At 37.8% G+C, this 8,040-nt stretch overlaps 1 pseudogene; it reads right to left on the bottom strand.

The window, feature by feature from the left end:
* Nucleotides 1–6,017: 6,017 nt before the first annotated feature.
* On the bottom strand, nt 6,018–6,943 carry LOC106701672 (olfactory receptor 10AG1-like; annotated as a pseudogene).
* Between the last annotated feature and the right edge of the window lie 1,097 nt (nt 6,944–8,040).

The raw sequence follows: 8,040 nt of genomic DNA, 5'->3' as shown, positions 1-8,040 counted from the left end.
ACTTCAGCTTGTTCAGCATTACTGGTTGAGTCATAGACTTGAATTACCATGATACTGAATGTTTTGCCTTGAAAACGAACAGAGATCATTCTGTCGCTTTTGAGATTGCATTCAAGTACTGCATTTCCGACTCTTTTGTTGACCATGATGGCTACTCCATTTCTTCTAAGGGATTCCTGCCCACAGTAGTAGATATAATGGTCATCTGAGTTTAATTCACCCATTCCAGTCCCTTTTAGTTCGCTGATTCCTAGAATGTCGACATTCACGCTTGCCATCTCCTGTTTGACCATTTCCAATTTGCCTTGATTCATGGACCTGACATTCCAGGTTCCTATGCAATATTGTTCTTTACAGCATCGGACCTTGCTTCTATCACCAGTCACATCCACAACTGGGTATTGTTTTTGCTTTGGCTCCATCCCTTCATTCTTTCTGGAGTTGTTTCTACACTGATCTCCAGTAGCATATTGGGCACCTACTGACCTGGAGAGTTCCTCTTTCAGTATCCTATCATTTTGCCTTTTCATACTGTTCATGGGGTTCTCAAGGCAAGAATACTGAAATTCCCTTCTCCAGTGGACCACATTCTGTCAGACCTCTCCACCATGATCCTCCCCTTTTGGGTAGCCCCACACGGCATGGCTTAGTTTCATAATCATTCTAAATATAATTGCTTAAATGAATCCACCGAGAAAATTTCGCATCCATTATTGCATGGACATATACACACTGTATTTATCAATGTATCTATCATCTATCTAAATTCTTTAAACACAAAATATAAATGTACATATATAAATATGTATATCTTTTGTGTGTAAAGCTTATTATGTCAAAGCTCAATCATCTTCCTTTATGAAACTTCAATCATCTCACTTAAAGTTTGTTTCATAATTTATATTTTTTCCAAATCTTCCCTTAAACCATCTGTTCACCTTCTCTTTAACTTCCAATTCTATTATTCTATTTCCATATATGTTCTCTGTACTAATTATATGATGGTGAAATAAGCTTACATGCTTTCATGTCACAGCTAAAGAAATAGTATATCAATATAAAGGATACATATAGCAAAACACTATTCCAAGGAACATTTATATGTATGATACCTATATAAATATAAATATGCAGATACCTTTAAAAGAAGGAAAGAAAGAGAACATGTCTATTGTTATTCCCTGAATATTCTTTTCTAGCAAATAATCCATAGCTATTAATACAATCCAGATGCACAATGAAGACATATTCACTTTTCACTTTCGCCGAATCAGGCTATTAATCTTGGAAAGATTTTGCACTATTATTGACCTTCCTATCCTTTGTTGTCAGTTGACTTCAGTCCACAAGAGCAATATTCCCCTAAAGTACACACACAGACACACACAGACAAGCATGTATACCTACATAAATGAATATCTGTTTTTGTGTTTCTAAATAATAAAATTGTATGTGCTTAGTTTCTCAGAATTATAAGTGACTTAATCTGGGAATAGTACAATGCAAAGTAGTAACAAAAGATTATCTTGCTAATAAAGATATTTATAATTTACAAAGCAGTGGTAGTATTTGCACACATTCACTGTGTTTTAAAAATAAGTGATACAGATACAGATTTTTAGCAAGCTATTACCACTGAATGTGATAACTAGTTTAGATAGGATTTGTTAATTTCAAAATCAAAGAGAAAATAATTTCTGAAGCTGTGCACTGACATTTTTAGCTTGTGGAACTTCAGTATCTACCCAAAAAAGTCATAATGCTCCAAGATATCACTCTTATTTGCCCTTCTCTATAAAAGGAGAGAGATCCAGTCACAATTTGATATATCAATATTTTTAAACATTGTCCTCCTCCCCCATTAGTTATCTCTTCTCTCTAAAAAAGTTTTTTTTTTTTTTTTAATTAGGCAGGACGGAGAGAAAAAAGAGAGGATTTCTTAATTTATGTCTCAATCTTTTCAACATATGATAGTTTCAGGATTTATCCAACTTCTGCCTAGAAAATTTCCTGGAATTTTGTTGTTGCTGTTATTATAGTTCTCTTTCTTTTAACCTCCTGTATTCAATCGTTTCCATTAGATTTTAATAGATTATGATGGCTGTATTATCTGAGAATCTTGGTGATTTATTGTTTACTTGGTTCTCAATAAGAGTTGGTTTTTCCTTCTTCACTTTATTATCAGAATTGGTCACATGTCATGTGGTTGCTTTCTCCCAAGGAGAAAGTGGTACTGCACCTCCCTATCCATCTGGATATAGCCAGCTCCATATAAATGTGAACAAAACTGACATATATATTTATGGGAATAAACTTTAAAAGCAACTGTTCAAGCTTCATCATATTTTTTAACTTTGAGTACTGGTGACAAGTCATACTTCTGCAATGATCTGTTGCATGCCTATATGAAGGATTAATATATATACATGGAATTTTGAAAATTATATAACTACAGAAATAGCACATACAACTAATAATTGTGATTTTCCTTGTCAAGAATGAATACAAATTTATTGTTTGTTATTTTGATTACCTGAATAGCACAAGCTTATTGTCATAAACTGCACAATTTCAATAAAGCAAATAGAATGATTTACTCTGAGATTTCCATAATTAACAATGATGATTACTTTTGTATTGACCATTTCTAATATGTGTATGTATGTAAGGTTTAAGGTGTACAATACTTGTGCTTTTATAGCAGATACTTACTTTTACAAAAATTTAAATCCTTTGTCTTTCCCCCTAATTTTCCTATCCCCACTATCGTCTCTAGGAAAATATATTTTAAAAAACCAAGACTTGTGAATATTCCCATTGCTTTTTCCAAGCTCATCTTATTATATGTAAAGATTTCAATAATATCTTTTGTTTTATCAACTCAACAAATCATATTATGGATTTAACCTGATATACACATAAATGATGCCTAATAATTACTAATATCATTGTACAACATCATTTATTAAACTACATTCCCAATGAGAGCTACTTTTCACTCTAAGAAATTATTTCTCTGCAGAATAATTGCTAGGCCAAACTATACATAACATGTTAATTAATGCCCATTACTAACTTAGTTTTTAAAATTTCTGTGACAACTCTATGGAACTGAATAATATACTTTCAAATAAGTGATATAACTGAATCTGTATTACTACTGGGCCTATTATAGCAATTCTTGTCTAAAGTTCTTACTACAAGCACAGAGAACATTTCACAATAAGGTTATAGAATTCCAAGTGAATGATTTGCTATTTGTTGACCCATACACAACTGTATAACTTGAGACAGAAAGGATTCTCAGTGTTACAAGTAATTTTTATTTTGGTAATAAGTACCACTTTTTTGAATCAAGGAAAATTGGAAGTGGTAAAACAAGAGATGGCAAGAGTGAAGGTCAACATTCTAGGGAAACAGCAAACTAAGATGGACTGGAATGGGTGAATTTAACTCAGATGACGATTATATCTACTACTGAGGGCAGGAATCCCTCAGAAGAAATGGAGTAGCCATCATGGTCAACAAAAGAGTCCGAAATGCAGTACTTGGATGCAATCTCAAAAACGACAGAATGCTCTCTGTTCGTTTCCAAGGCAAAACATTCAACACCACAGTAATCCAACTCTATGCACCAACCAGTAATGCTGAAGAAGCTGAAGTTGAATGGTTCTATGAAGACCTACAAGACCTTTTAGAACTAACATGCAAAAAAAGATGTCCTTTTCATTATAGGGGACTGGAATGCAAAAGTAGGAAGTCAAGAAACACCTGGAATAACAGGCAAATTTGGCCTTGAAATATGGAATGAAGCAGAGCAAAGACTAATAGAGTTTTGCCAAGAAAATGGACTGGTCATAGCAAGCACCCTCTTCCAACAACACAAGAGAAGACTCTACATGTGGATATCACCAGGTGGTCAACACCAAAATCAGATTAATTTTATTGTTTGCAGCCAAAGATCGAGAAGCTCTATACGGTCACCAAAAATAAAACCAGGAGCTGATGGTGGCTCAGATCATGAACTCCTTATTGCCAAATTCAGACTGAAATTGAAGAAAGTAGGGAAAACCACTAGACCATTCAGGTATGACCTAAATCAAACCCCTTATGATTATACAGTGGAAGTGAGAAATAGATTTAAGGGCCTAGATCTGATAGATAGAGTGCCTGATGAACTATGGAATGAGGTTCATGACATTGTACAGGAGACAGGGATCAAGACCATCGCCATGGAAAAGAAATGCAAAAAAGCAAAATGGCTGTCTGGGGAGGCCTTACAAATAGCTGTGAAAAGAAGAGAAGCAAAAAGCAAAGGAGAAAAGGAAAGATATAAACATCTGAATGCAGAGTTCCAAAGAATAGCAAGAAGAGATAAGAAAGCCTTCCTCAGAGATCAGTTCAAAGAAATAGAGGAAAACAACAGAATGGGAAAGACTAGAGATCTCTTCGAGAAAATTAGCGATGCCAAGGGAACATTTCATGCAAAGATGGGCTCGATAAAAGACAGAAATGGTATGGACCTAACAGAAGCAGAAGATATTAAGAAGAGGTGGCAAGAATACACAGAAGAGCTGTACCAAAAAATCTCCATGACCCAGATAATCACGATGGTGTGATCACTGACCTAGAGCCAGATATCCTGGAATGTGAAGTCAAGTGGGCCTTAGAAAGCATCACTACGAACAAAGCTAGTGGAGGTGATGGAATTCCAGTTGAACTATTCCAAATCCTGAAAGATGATGCTGTGAAAGTGCTGCACTCAGTATGCCAGCAAATTTGGAAAACTCAGCAGTGGCCACAGCACAGGAAGGTCAGTTTTCATTCCAATCCCAAAGAAAGGCAATGCCAAAGAATGCTCAAACTACCGCATAATTGCACTCATCTCACACGCTAGTAAAGTAATGCTCAAAATTCCCCAAGCCAGGCTTCAGCAATATGTGAACCATGAACTTCCTGATGTTCAAGCTGGTTTTAGAAAAGGCAGAGGAACCAGAGACCAAATTGTCAACATCCGCTGGATCATGGAAAAATCAAGAGAGTTCCAGAAAAACATCTATTTCTGCTTTATTGACTATGTCAAAGCCTTTGACTGTGTGGATCACAAGAAACTGTGGAAAATTCTGAAAGAGATGGGAATACCAGAACACCTGACCTGCCTCTTGAGAAATCTGTATGCAGGTCAGGAAGCAACAGTTAGAACTGGACATGGAACAACAGACTGGTTCCAAATAGGAAAAGGAGTACGTCAAGGCTGTATATTGTCACCCTGCTTATTTAACTTCTATGCAGAGTACATCATGAGAAACGCTGGACTGGAAGAAACACAAGCTGGAATCAAGATTGCTGGGAGAAATGTCAATAACCTCAGATATGCAGATGACACCACCCTTATGGCAGAATGTGAAGAGGAACTGAAGACCCTCTTGATGAAAGTGAAAGAGAAGAGTGAAAAAGTTGGCCTAAAGCTGAACATTCAGAAAACAAAGATCATGGCATCTGGTCCCATCACTTCATGGGAAATAGATGGGGAAACAGTGGAAATGGTGTCACACTTTATTTTGGGGGGCTCCAAAATCACTGCAGATGGTGACTGCAGCCATGAAATTAAAAGATGCTTACTCCTTGGAAGAAAAGTTATGACCAACCTAGATAGCATATTCAAAAGCAGAGACATTACTTTGCCAACAAAGTTCCGTCTAGTCAAGGCTATGGTTTTTCCAGTGGTCATGTATTGATGTGAGAGTTGGACTGTGAAGAAGACTGAGTGCTGAAGAACTGATGCTTTTGAACTGTGATGTTGGAGAAGACTCTTGAGAGTCCCTTGGACTGCAAGGAGATACAACCAGTCCATTCTGAAGGAGATCATGGGATCACAAAGAGTCAGACATGACTGAGCGCCTGAACTGACTGACTGACCACTTTATAGACAGATAAATTGAGCTTAAGATAAATATTGAAAATTTATAATAAATATATAAGAAATCAACTTCTGAAATAGTCAGTTTTTCAAGGAACTAAGGTATTTGCATCCACTGTCTCAGTGCCATCATGACATCCTTGTTCCTTAGACTGTATATCATGGGATTAAACACAGGCATCACAATCGTGTAGAAGAGAGAAAGTACTTAGTCGGTTCCTGCTGAGCCTTGGGTCTTGGGTCTTAAATATGTGATAAGGCCTGATCCAAAGAACAATGCCACAACCATAAGATGAGAGGAGCAGGTAGAAAAGGCTTTGCCCTGACCTATGGCTGATGGCAATTTAAAGACTGTGGAGATGATTTTGCCATAAGAGGCAAGTATCAACAGAAATGGAACCAAAACAAACAGCACAGCAACTGTGGAGACCAACACTTCATTCAGAAAAGTGTCCCCACAGGCCAGCTTGAGTATGGGAGAGATGTCACAGAAGAAGTGGTTGATGAGGTTAGAACCACAAAAGGGCAGAAAGAAAATCTAGCCTATCTGGCCTATTTGGATTGGGATTCCACTGATCCAGGAGCCAGGCACTAGCTGGATAAACACCCTGTAGTTTATGACTAGAGGATAGCGCAGAGGGCTACAAATTCCATCACGGCCAGAAGGAAGCACTCAGTGGCCCCAAGTATAAGAATGAAGCACATTTATGTGACACACGCAACTAAAGAAATCGTTCTTCTTTGTGTCCAAAGACTCGTGAGCATTCTGGGGAGTGTAACAGACACATAGCAGATTTCCAAAAGGGAAAAATTGCCAAGGAAAAAATACATGGGGGTCTGGAGACCAGGGTCTAGTTTTGTTATCAGAAATATGATGCCATTGCCCATCAAGATAATTATATAGATGAGTAAGAACCGTCCACATAAAAACCCCTGGAGATGAGGAACATCAGCAAAGTCCAGGAGAACAAACTCCATCAGTTTAGTGAGATTACCTTCTGGTGCTTTTTCTTGGTGATCCATCTGTGAAAAAGGGTAAATGTATTATCTGCTTTTTATTTTTACCATCAAGGGTCAGTGCCTGTTTTATAAATTGTATCAGGATATCCAGATTGATTTCCATGATCAATGCAATTGTTTCTAATTTAAGAATTTTATTATGTATGCATTTCCCCTTTCTCAGTTTATAATCCATGTGTTATCACCATACACTCTTCCTTGAAATATCTTTTAGGGCATTCTTTCCGAATACAGTCCAATGTCAAAAAAGTTAAAGTGTTAGTTATTCAGTCATGTCTGACTCTCTGATCCCATGGACTGTAGCCCGCCAGGCTCCTCTGTCCATGGGATTTCATAGGCAAGAATACTGGAGTGGGTTGTCATTCCCTTCTCCAGGAGATCTTTCCTACCCACGGATCAAACCCAGTCTCCTGCACTGCAGGTGGATTCTTTACTACCTGAGCCACCAGGGAAGCCCCAAATGCCCTGATTGGCACAGGCTTTGGACAAATTGATAGTTATTGAAAATAGAACCACAACTTTGCCATATGATCTCAGTTTTAAATATTTACATCATTTTGTGGCCATGTTTCATGGTTTGCGGGATCTTAGTACCCCAACCCAGAGAAGGCAATGGCACCCTGCTCCAGTACTCTTGCCTGGAAAATCCCATGGATGGAGGAGCCTGGTAGGCTGCAGTCCATGGGGTCGCTAAGAGTTGGGCATGACTGAGCGACTTCACTTTCACTTTTCACTTTCATGCATTGGAGAAGGAAATGGCAACCCACTCCAGTGTTCTTGCCTGGAGAATCCCAGGGACTGGGGAGCCTGGTGGGCTGCCATCTATGGGCTCGCACAGAGTCGGACAGGACTGAAGCGACTTAGCAGCAGCAGCAGCAGTACCCCAACCAGACATTGAACCTCAGGCTGATGGCAGTGAAAGTACAGAGTCCTAACCATTGGGCTGCTAGGGAATTCCCTTAAATATTTACATTTTTTGACAATTTTATTGTATTTCTCTACGACTTTATGTACTTCAGTAGAACTATTAATATAACAGAAATTATCTTCCTTATATATTTTCAGCTACGTATTTAAATTCTTCATTTCCCTTCCTTCAC

Source organism: Bos mutus, chromosome 8, assembly GCF_027580195.1.
Source record: "Bos mutus isolate GX-2022 chromosome 8, NWIPB_WYAK_1.1, whole genome shotgun sequence".
Classification (NCBI taxonomy): Eukaryota; Metazoa; Chordata; class Mammalia; order Artiodactyla; family Bovidae; genus Bos; species Bos mutus.
Note: the sequence above shows the minus strand (reverse complement) of the source record. Positions and strands in the feature narration are given on the sequence as shown.